The following is a 13,527-nucleotide window of genomic DNA, read 5'->3' on the forward strand; positions in this document are numbered from 1 at the left end:
CTACAGAATATGTGTGCACTTTATAAATAACTGGTGATAATAATATTATCTTTTTTATTATAAAGTTTTATTGGAACTGTTATGGGGAAATGTACTTCATAGGGCTCTGTATGAACTATGGAGACAAAACAATATTTTTTCAGAATTTTGGTGATTATCTTTATTAGGATAGTTTAGGTGGCATTGCCAATGGAATTCTATAATATATGTTTTATACATGTTGTAAAATGCTCCTAATATAATGGGCAGCAAGGATGGTGTAGTGGTTAGCATTACTACCTCCCAGCAATGAGGTTGTGGGTTCGATTCCCACCTTGGCCTGATAATCTCCCCACTCTTAATTCCCACCTTGGCCTGACAATCTCCCCACTCTTAATTGGTTTCTGGTTAATTGGTTTCCCACTCTCTCTGAAAAGCACTGTAAAATATATGTGAACTATATAAATAACTGGAAATAATGATATTACCTGTATTTATAAAAAAGTTGAATGTTTTATTTTTTAGAAATTTACTCTTTAGTGCTGTGTATTAACTATGGAGACAAAATTTTTTTTTTCCAGAATTTTTGTTTGTCTGGTTGTTCATTCCGGCATTACACAAAAACTACTGTAAAGTGACAGGCAGCTGATTTGTTGGTACCTAATCTCTCTCCACTTTATATCTCTCCAATGTTTGCTATATCTCCCCTAAGTACCAAATATTATCATTTTGGACATGTGGTGATTATTTTTGTAAGGATGGTTTATGTGGCATTACCAAGGAACTTATATTATAGAATTTTAATATATTTTTTAATATACTCTGTAAAGCACTACAGAATATGTGTGCACTTTATAAATAACTGGTAATAATAATAGTTTATGTGGCATTACCAAGGGATTTCTATTATAGAATTTTAATATATTTTTAATATACTCTGTAAAGCACTACAGAATATGTGTGCACTTTATAAATAACTGGTGATAATAATATTATCTTTTTTATTATAAAGTTTTATTGGAACTGTTATGGGGAAATGTACTTCATAGGGCTCTGTATGAACTATGGAGACAAAACAATATTTTTTCAGAATTTTGGTGATTATCTTTATTAGGATAGTTTAGGTGGCATTGCCAATGGAATTCTATAATATATGTTTTATACATGTTGTAAATTGCTCCTAATATAATGGGCAGCAAGGATGGTGTAGTGGTTAGCATTACTACCTCCCAGCAAAGAGGTTGTGGGTTCGATTCCCACCTTGGCCTGATAATCTCCCCACTCTTAATTCCCACCTTGGCCTGACAATCTCCCCACTCTTAATTGGTTTCTGGTTAATTGGTTTCCCACTCTCTCTGAAAAGCACTGTAAAATATATGTGAACTATATAAATAACTGGAAATAATGATATTACCTATATTTATAAAAAAGTTGAATGTTTTATTTTTTAGAAATTTACTCTTTAGTGCTGTGTATTAACTATGGAGACAAAATTTTTTTTTTCCAGAATTTTTGTTTGTCTGGTTGTTCATTCCGGCATTACACAAAAACTACTGTAAAGTGACAGGCAGCTGATTTGTTGGTACCTAATCTCTCTCCACTTTATATCTCTCCAATGTTTGCTATATCTCCCCTAAGTACCAAATATTATCATTTTGGACATGTGGTGATTATTTTTGTAAGGATGGTTTATGTGGCATTACCAAGGAACTTATATTATAGAATTTTAATATATTTTTTAATATACTCTGTAAAGCACTACAGAATATGTGTGCACTTTATAAATAACTGGTAATAATAATAGTTTATGTGGCATTACCAAGGGATTTCTATTATAGAATTTTAATATATTTTTAATATACTCTGTAAAGCACTACAGAATATGTGTGCACTTTATAAATAACTGATGATAATAATATTATCTTTTTTATTATAAAGTTTTATTGGAACTGTTATGGGGAAATGTACTTCATAGGGCTCTGTATGAACTATGGAGACAAAACAATATTTTTTCAGAATTTTGGTGATTATCTTTATTAGGATAGTTTAGGTGGCATTGCCAATGGAATTCTATAATATATGTTTTATACATGTTGTAAATTGCTCCTAATATAATGGGCAGCAAGGATGGTGTAGTGGTTAGCATTACTACCTCCCAGCAAAGAGGTTGTGGGTTCGATTCCCACCTTGGCCTGATAATCTCCCCACTCTTAATTCCCACCTTGGCCTGACAATCTCCCCACTCTTAATTGGTTTCTGGTTAATTGGTTTCCCACTCTCTCTGAAAAGCACTGTAAAATATATGTGAACTATATAAATAACTGGAAATAATGATATTACCTATATTTATAAAAAAGTTGAATGTTTTATTTTTTAGAAATTTACTCTTTAGTGCTGTGTATTAACTATGGAGACAAAATTTTTTTTTTCCAGAATTTTTGTTTGTCTGGTTGTTCATTCCGGCATTACACAAAAACTACTGTAAAGTGACAGGCAGCTGATTTGTTGGTACCTAATCTCTCTCCACTTTATATCTCTCCAATGTTTGCTATATCTCCCCTAAGTACCAAATATTATCATTTTGGACATGTGGTGATTATTTTTGTAAGGATGGTTTATGTGGCATTACCAAGGAACTTATATTATAGAATTTTAATATATTTTTTAATATACTCTGTAAAGCACTACAGAATATGTGTGCACTTTATAAATAACTGGTAATAATAATAGTTTATGTGGCATTACCAAGGGATTTCTATTATAGAATTTTAATATATTTTTAATATACTCTGTAAAGCACTACAGAATATGTGTGCACTTTATAAATAACTGATGATAATAATATTATCTTTTTTATTATAAAGTTTTATTGGAACTGTTATGGGGAAATGTACTTCATAGGGCTCTGTATGAACTATGGAGACAAAACAATATTTTTTCAGAATTTTGGTGATTATCTTTATTAGGATAGTTTAGGTGGCATTGCCAATGGAATTCTATAATATATGTTTTATACATGTTGTAAATTGCTCCTAATATAATGGGCAGCAAGGATGGTGTAGTGGTTAGCATTACTACCTCCCAGCAAAGAGGTTGTGGGTTCGATTCCCACCTTGGCCTGATAATCTCCCCACTCTTAATTCCCACCTTGGCCTGACAATCTCCCCACTCTTAATTGGTTTCTGGTTAATTGGTTTCCCACTCTCTCTGAAAAGCACTGTAAAATATATGTGAACTATATAAATAACTGGAAATAATGATATTACCTATATTTATAAAAAAGTTGAATGTTTTATTTTTTAGAAATTTACTCTTTAGTGCTGTGTATTAACTATGGAGACAAAATTTTTTTTTTCCAGAATTTTTGTTTGTCTGGTTGTTCATTCCGGCATTACACAAAAACTACTGTAAAGTGACAGGCAGCTGATTTGTTGGTACCTAATCTCTCTCCACTTTATATCTCTCCAATGTTTGCTATATCTCCCCTAAGTACCAAATATTATCATTTTGGACATGTGGTGATTATTTTTATAAGGATGGTTTATGTGGCATTACCAAGGAACTTATATTATAGAATTTTAATATATTTTTTAATATACTCTGTAAAGCACTACAGAATATGTGTGCACTTTATAAATAACTGGTAATAATAATAGTTTATGTGGCATTACCAAGTGATTTCTATTATAGAATTTTAATATATTTTTAATATACTCTGTAAAGCACTACAGAATATGTGTGCACTTTATAAATAACTGGTGATAATAATATTATCTTTTTTATTATAAAGTTTTATTGGAACTGTTATGGGGAAATGTACTTCATAGGGCTCTGTATGAACTATGGAGACAAAACAATATTTTTTCAGAATTTTGGTGATTATCTTTATTAGGATAGTTTAGGTGGCATTGCCAATGGAATTCTATAATATATGTTTTATACATGTTGTAAATTGCTCCTAATATAATGGGCAGCAAGGATGGTGTAGTGGTTAGCATTACTACCTCCCAGCAAAGAGGCTGTGGGTTCGATTCCCACCTTGGCCTGATAATCTCCCCACTCTTAATTCCCACCTTGGCCTGATAATCTCCCCACTCTTAATTGGTTCCTGGTTAATTGGTTTCCCACTGTCTCTGAAAAGCACTGTAAAATATATGTGAACTATATAAATAACTGGAAATAATGATATTACCTATATTTATAAAAAAGTTGAATGTTTTATTTTTTAAAAATTTACTCTTTAGTGCTGTGTATTAACTATGGAGACAAATTTTTTTTTTTTCCAGAATTTTTGTTTGTCTGGTTGTTCATTCCGGCATTACACAAAAACTACTGTAAAGTGACAGGCAGCTGATTTGTTGGTACCTAATCTCTCTCCACTTTATATCTCTCCAGCGTTTGCTATATCTCCCCTAAGTACCAAATATTATCATTTTGGACATGTGGTGATTATTTTTGTAAGGATGGTTTATGTGGCATTACCAAGGAACTTATATTATAGAATTTTAATATATTTTTTAATATACTCTGTAAAGCACTACAGAATATGTGTGCACTTTATAAATAACTGGTAATAATAATAGTTTATGTGGCATTACCAAGGGATTTCTATTATAGAATTTTAATATATTTTTAATATACTCTGTAAAGCACTACAGAATATGTGTGCACTTTATAAATAACTGGTGATAATAATATTATCTTTTTTATTATAAAGTTTTATTGGAACTGTTATGGGGAAATGTACTTCATAGGGCTCTGTATGAACTATGGAGACAAAACAATATTTTTTCAGAATTTTGGTGATTATCTTTATTAGGATAGTTTAGGTGGCATTGCCAATGGAATTCTATAATATATGTTTTATACATGTTGTAAATTGCTCCTAATATAATGGGCAGCAAGGATGGTGTAGTGGTTAGCATTACTACCTCCCAGCAAAGAGGTTGTGGGTTCAATTCCCACCTTGGCCTGATAATCTCCCCACTCTTAATTCCCACCTTGGCCTGATAATCTCCCCACTCTTAATTGGTTCCTGGTTAATTGGTTTCCCACTCTCTCTGAAAAGCACTGTAAAATATATGTGAACTATATAAATAACTGGAAATAATGATATTACCTATATTTATAAAAAAAGTTGAATGTTTTATTTTTTAGAAATTTACTCTTTAGTGCTGTGTATTAACTATGGAGACAAATTTTTTTTTTTTCCAGAATTTTTGTTTGTCTGGTTGTTCATTCCGGCATTACACAAAAACTACTGTAAAGTGACAGGCAGCTGATTTGTTGGTACCTAATCTCTCTCCACTTTATATCTCTCCAGCATTTGCTATATCTCCCCTAAGTACCAAATATTATCATTTTGGACATGTGGTGATTATTTTTGTAAGGATGGTTTATGTGGCATTACCAAGGAACTTATATTATAGAATTTTAATATATTTTTTAATATACTCTGTAAAGCACTACAGAATATGTGTGCACTTTATAAATAACTGGTAATAATAATAGTTTATGTGGCATTGCCAAGTGATTTCTATTATAGAATTTTAATATATTTTTAATATACTCTGTAAAGCACTACAGAATATGTGTGCACTTTATAAATAACTGGTGATAATAATATTATCTTTTTTATTATAAAGTTTTATTGGAACTGTTATGGGGAAATGTACTTCATAGGGCTCTGTATGAACTATGGAGACAAAACAATATTTTTTCAGAATTTTGGTGATTATCTTTATTAGGATAGTTTAGGTGGCATTGCCAATGGAATTCTATAATATATGTTTTATACATGTTGTAAAATGCTCCTAATATAATGGGCAGCAAGGATGGTGTAGTGGTTAGCATTACTACCTCCCAGCAAAGAGGTTGTGGGTTCGATTCCCACCTTGGCCTGATAATCTCCCCACTCTTAATTCCCACCTTGGCCTGATAATCTCCCCACTCTTAATTGGTTTCTGGTTAATTGGTTTCCCACTCTCTCTGAAAAGCACTGTAAAATATATGTGAACTATATAAATAACTGGAAATAATGATATTACCTATATTTATAAAAAAGTTGAATGTTTTATTTTTTAGAAATTTACTCTTTAGTGCTGTGTATTAACTATGGAGACAAAATTTTTTTTTTTCCAGAATTTTTGTTTGTCTGGTTGTTCATTCCGGCATTACACAAAAACTACTGTAAAGTGACAGGCAGCTGATTTGTTGGTACCTAATCTCTCTCCACTTTATATCTCTCCAATGTTTGCTATATCTCCCCTAAGTACCAAATATTATCATTTTGGACATGTGGTGATTATTTTTGTAAGGATGGTTTATGTGGCATTACCAAGGAACTTATATTATAGAATTTTAATATATTTTTTAATATACTCTGTAAAGCACTACAGAATATGTGTGCACTTTATAAATAACTGGTAATAATAATAGTTTATGTGGCATTACCAAGTGATTTCTATTATAGAATTTTAATATATTTTTAATATACTCTGTAAAGCACTACAGAATATGTGTGCACTTTATAAATAACTGGTGATAATAATATTATCTTTTTTATTATAAAGTTTTATTGGAACTGTTATGGGGAAATGTACTTCATAGGGCTCTGTATGAACTATGGAGACAAAACAATATTTTTTCAGAATTTTGGTGATTATCTTTATTAGGATAGTTTAGGTGGCATTGCCAATGGAATTCTATAATATATGTTTTATACATGTTGTAAATTGCTCCTAATATAATGGGCAGCAAGGATGGTGTAGTGGTTAGCATTACTACCTCCCAGCAAAGAGGTTGTGGGTTCGATTCCCACCTTGGCCTGATAATCTCCCCACTCTTAATTCCCACCTTGGCCTGATAATCTCCCCACTCTTAATTCCCACCTTGGCCTGATAATCTCCCCACTCTTAATTGGTTCCTGGTTAATTGGTTTCCCACTGTCTCTGAAAAGCACTGTGAACTATATAAATAACTGGAAATAATGATATTACCTATATTTATAAAAAAGTTGAATGTTTTATTTTTTAGAAATTTACTCTTTAGTGCTGTGTATTAACTATGGAGACAAATTTTTTTTTTTTCCAGAATTTTTGTTTGTCTGGTTGTTCATTCCGGCATTACACAAAAACTACTGTAAAGTGACAGGCAGCTGATTTGTTGGTACCTAATCTCTCTCCACTTTATATCTCTCCAGCGTTTGCAATATCTCCCCTAAGTACCAAATATTATCATTTTGGACATGTGGTGATTATTTTTGTAAGGATGGTTTATGTGGCATTACCAAGGAACTTATATTATAGAATTTTAATATATTTTTTAATATACTCTGTAAAGCACTACAGAATATGTGTGCACTTTATAAATAACCGGTAATAATAATAGTTTATGTGGCATTACCAAGGGATTTCTATTATAGAATTTTAATATATTTTTAATATACTCTGTAAAGCACTACAGAATATGTGTGCACTTTATAAATAACTGGTGATAATAATATTATCTTTTTTATTATAAAGTTTTATTGGAACTGTTATGGGGAAATGTACTTCATAGGGCTCTGTATGAACTATGGAGACAAAACAATATTTTTTCAGAATTTTGGTGATTATCTTTATTAGGATAGTTTAGGTGGCATTGCCAATGGAATTCTATAATATATGTTTTATACATGTTGTAAATTGCTCCTAATATAATGGGCAGCAAGGATGGTGTAGTGGTTAGCATTACTACCTCCCAGCAAAGAGGTTGTGGGTTCAATTCCCACCTTGGCCTGATAATCTCCCCACTCCTAATTCCCACCTTGGCCTGATAATCTCCCCACTCTTAATTCCCACCTTGGCCTGATAATCTCCCCACTCTTAATTGGTTCCTGGTTAATTGGTTTCCCACTCTCTCTGAAAAGCACTGTAAAATATATGTGAACTATATAAATAACTGGAAATAATGATATTACCTATATTTATAAAAAAGTTGAATGTTTTATTTTTTAGAAATTTACTCTTTAGTGCTGTGTATTAACTATGGAGACAAAATTTTTTTTTTTCCAGAATTTTTGTTTGTCTGGTTGTTCATTCCGGCATTACACAAAAACTACTGTAAAGTGACAGGCAGCTGATTTGTTGGTACCTAATCTCTCTCCACTTTATATCTCTCCAATGTTTGCTATATCTCCCCTAAGTACCAAATATTATCATTTTGGACATGTGGTGATTATTTTTGTAAGGATGGTTTATGTGGCATTACCAAGGAACTTATATTATAGAATTTTAATATATTTTTTAATATACTCTGTAAAGCACTACAGAATATGTGTGCACTTTATAAATAACTGGTAATAATAATAGTTTATGTGGCATTACCAATGGATTTCTATTATAGAATTTTAATATATTTTTAATATACTCTGTAAAGCACTACAGAATATGTGTGCACTTTATAAATAACTGGTGATAATAATATTATCTTTTTTATTATTAAGTTTTATTGGAACTGTTATGGGGAAATGTACTTCATAGGGCTCTGTATGAACTATGGAGACAAAACAATATTTTTTCAGAATTTTGGTGATTATCTTTATTAGGATAGTTTAGGTGGCATTGCCAATGGAATTCTATAATATATGTTTTATACATGTTGTAAATTGCTCCTAATATAATGGGCAGCAAGGATGGTGTAGTGGTTAGCATTACTACCTCCCAGCAAAGAGGTTGTGGGTTCGATTCCCACCTTGGCCTGATAATCTCCCCACTCTTAATTCCCACCTTGGCCTGATAATCTCCCCACTCTTAATTGGTTCCTGGTTAATTGGTTTCCCACTCTCTCTGAAAAGCACTGTAAAATATATGTGAACTATATAAATAACTGGAAATAATGATATTACCTATATTTATAAAAAAGTTGAATGTTTTATTTTTTAGAAATTTACTCTTTAGTGCTGTGTATTAACTATGGAGACAAAATTTTTTTTTTTCCAGAATTTTTGTTTGTCTGGTTGTTCATTCCGGCATTACACAAAAACTACTGTAAAGTGACAGGCAGCTGATTTGTTGGTACCTAATCTCTCTCCACTTTATATCTCTCCAATGTTTGCTATATCTCCCCTAAGTACCAAATATTATCATTTTGGACATGTGGTGATTATTTTTGTAAGGATGGTTTATGTGGCATTACCAAGGAACTTATATTATAGAATTTTAATATATTTTTTAATATACTCTGTAAAGCACTACAGAATATGTGTGCACTTTATAAATAACTGGTAATAATAATAGTTTATGTGGCATTACCAAGGGATTTCTATTATAGAATTTTAATATATTTTTAATATACTCTGTAAAGCACTACAGAATATGTGTGCACTTTATAAATAACTGGTGATAATAATATTATCTTTTTTATTATAAAGTTTTATTGGAACTGTTATGGGGAAATGTACTTCATAGGGCTCTGTATGAACTATGGAGACAAAACAATATTTTTTCAGAATTTTGGTGATTATCTTTATTCGGACAGTTTAGGTGGCATTGCCAATGGAATTCTATAATATATGTTTTATACATGTTGTAAATTGCTCCTAATATAATGGGCAGCAAGGATGGTGTAGTGGTTAGCATTACTACCTCCCAGCAAAGAGGTTGTGGGTTCGATTCCCACCTTGGCCTGATAATCTCCCCACTCTTAATTCCCACCTTGGCCTGATAATCTCCCCACTCTTAATTGGTTCCTGGTTAATTGGTTTCCCACTCTCTCTGAAAAGCACTATAAAATATATGTGAACTATATAAATAACTGGAAATAATGATATTACCTATATTTATAAAAAAGTTGAATGTTTTATTTTTTAGAAATTTACTCTTTAGTGCTGTGTATTAACTATGGAGACAAAATTTTTTTTTTTCCAGAATTTTTGTTTGTCTGGTTGTTCATTCCGGCATTACACAAAAACTACTGTAAAGTGACAGGCAGCTGATTTGTTGGTACCTAATCTCTCTCCACTTTATATCTCTCCAATGTTTGCTATATCTCCCCTAAGTACCAAATATTATCATTTTGGACATGTGGTGATTATTTTTGTAAGGATGGTTTATGTGGCATTACCAAGGAACTTATATTATAGAATTTTAATATATTTTTTAATATACTCTGTAAAGCACTACAGAATATGTGTGCACTTTATAAATAACTGGTAATAATAATAGTTTATGTGGCATTACCAAGGGATTTCTATTATAGAATTTTAATATATTTTTAATATACTCTGTAAAGCACTACAGAATATGTGTGCACTTTATAAATAACTGGTGATAATAATATTATCTTTTTTATTATAAAGTTTTATTGGAACTGTTATGGGGAAATGTACTTCATAGGGCTCTGTATGAACTATGGAGACAAAACAATATTTTTTCAGAATTTTGGTGATTATCTTTATTAGGATAGTTTAGGTGGCATTGCCAATGGAATTCTATAATATATGTTTTATACATGTTGTAAATTGCTCCTAATATAATGGGCAGCAAGGATGGTGTAGTGGTTAGCATTACTACCTCCCAGCAAAGAGGTTGTGGGTTCAATTCCCACCTTGGCCTGATAATCTCCCCACTCCTAATTCCCACCTTGGCCTGATAATCTCCCCACTCTTAATTCCCACCTTGGCCTGATAATCTCCCCACTCTTAATTGGTTCCTGGTTAATTGGTTTCCCACTCTCTCTGAAAAGCACTGTAAAATATATGTGAACTATATAAATAACTGGAAATAATGATATTACCTATATTTATAAAAAAGTTGAATGTTTTATTTTTTAGAAATTTACTCTTTAGTGCTGTGTATTAACTATGGAGACAAAATTTTTTTTTTTCCAGAATTTTTGTTTGTCTGGTTGTTCATTCCGGCATTACACAAAAACTACTGTAAAGTGACAGGCAGCTGATTTGTTGGTACCTAATCTCTCTCCACTTTATATCTCTCCAATGTTTGCTATATCTCCCCTAAGTACCAAATATTATCATTTTGGACATGTGGTGATTATTTTTGTAAGGATGGTTTATGTGGCATTACCAAGGAACTTATATTATAGAATTTTAATATATTTTTTAATATACTCTGTAAAGCACTACAGAATATGTGTGCACTTTATAAATAACTGGTAATAATAATAGTTTATGTGGCATTACCAATGGATTTCTATTATAGAATTTTAATATATTTTTAATATACTCTGTAAAGCACTACAGAATATGTGTGCACTTTATAAATAACTGGTGATAATAATATTATCTTTTTTATTATAAAGTTTTATTGGAACTGTTATGGGGAAATGTACTTCATAGGGCTCTGTATGAACTATGGAGACAAAACAATATTTTTTCAGAATTTTGGTGATTATCTTTATTAGGATAGTTTAGGTGGCATTGCCAATGGAATTCTATAATATATGTTTTATACATGTTGTAAATTGCTCCTAATATAATGGGCAGCAAGGATGGTGTAGTGGTTAGCATTACTACCTCCCAGCAAAGAGGTTGTGGGTTCGATTCCCACCTTGGCCTGATAATCTCCCCACTCTTAATTCCCACCTTGGCCTGATAATCTCCCCACTCTCAATTGGTTCCTGGTTAATTGGTTTCCCACTCTCTCTGAAAAGCACTGTAAAATATATGTGAACTATATAAATAACTGGAAATAATGATATTACCTATATTTATAAAAAAGTTGAATGTTTTATTTTTTAGAAATTTACTCTTTAGTGCTGTGTATTAACTATGGAGACAAAATTTTTTTTTTTCCAGAATTTTTGTTTGTCTGGTTGTTCATTCCGGCATTACACAAAAACTACTGTAAAGTGACAGGCAGCTGATTTGTTGGTACCTAATCTCTCTCCACTTTATATCTCTCCAATGTTTGCTATATCTCCCCTAAGTACCAAATATTATCATTTTGGACATGTGGTGATTATTTTTGTAAGGATGGTTTATGTGGCATTACCAAGGAACTTATATTATAGAATTTTAATATATTTTTTAATATACTCTGTAAAGCACTACAGAATATGTGTGCACTTTATAAATAACTGGTAATAATAATAGTTTATGTGGCATTACCAATGGATTTCTATTATAGAATTTTGATATATTTTTAATATACTCTGTAAAGCACTACAGAATATGTGTGCACTTTATAAATAACTGGTGATAATAATATTATCTTTTTTATTATAAAGTTTTATTGGAACTGTTATGGGGAAATGTACTTCATAGGGCTCTGTATGAACTATGGAGACAAAACAATATTTTTTCAGAATTTTGGTGATTATCTTTATTAGGATAGTTTAGGTGGCATTGCCAATGGAATTCTATAATATATGTTTTATACATGTTGTAAATTGCTCCTAATATAATGGGCAGCAAGGATGGTGTAGTGGTTAGCATTACTACCTCCCAGCAAAGAGGTTGTGGGTTCAATTCCCACCTTGGCCTGATAATCTCCCCACTCCTAATTCCCACCTTGGCCTGATAATCTCCCCACTCTTAATTCCCACCTTGGCCTGATAATCTCCCCACTCTTAATTGGTTCCTGGTTAATTGGTTTCCCACTCTCTCTGAAAAGCACTGTAAAATATATGTGAACTATATAAATAACTGGAAATAATGATATTACCTATATTTATAAAAAAGTTGAATGTTTTATTTTTTAGAAATTTACTCTTTAGTGCTGTGTATTAACTATGGAGACAAAATTTTTTTTTTTCCAGAATTTTTGTTTGTCTGGTTGTTCATTCCGGCATTACACAAAAACTACTGTAAAGTGACAGGCAGCTGATTTGTTGGTACCTAATCTCTCTCCACTTTATATCTCTCCAATGTTTGCTATATCTCCCCTAAGTACCAAATATTATCATTTTGGACATGTGGTGATTATTTTTGTAAGGATGGTTTATGTGGCATTACCAAGGAACTTATATTATAGAATTTTAATATATTTTTTAATATACTCTGTAAAGCACTACAGAATATGTGTGCACTTTATAAATAACTGGTAATAATAATAGTTTATGTGGCATTACCAATGGATTTCTATTATAGAATTTTAATATATTTTTAATATACTCTGTAAAGCACTACAGAATATGTGTGCACTTTATAAATAACTGGTGATAATAATATTATCTTTTTTATTATAAAGTTTTATTGGAACTGTTATGGGGAAATGTACTTCATAGGGCTCTGTATGAACTATGGAGACAAAACAATATTTTTTCAGAATTTTGGTGATTATCTTTATTAGGATAGTTTAGGTGGCATTGCCAATGGAATTCTATAATATATGTTTTATACATGTTGTAAATTGCTCCTAATATAATGGGCAGCAAGGATGGTGTAGTGGTTAGCATTACTACCTCCCAGCAAAGAGGTTGTGGGTTCGATTCCCACCTTGGCCTGATAATCTCCCCACTCTTAATTCCCACCTTGGCCTGATAATCTCCCCACTCTCAATTGGTTCCTGGTTAATTGGTTTCCCACTCTCTCTGAAAAGCACTGTA

Source organism: Taudactylus pleione, unplaced genomic scaffold (assembly GCF_031769625.1).
Source record: "Taudactylus pleione unplaced genomic scaffold, aTauple2 ptg000731l, whole genome shotgun sequence".
Lineage (NCBI taxonomy): Eukaryota > Metazoa > Chordata > Amphibia > Anura > Myobatrachidae > Taudactylus > Taudactylus pleione.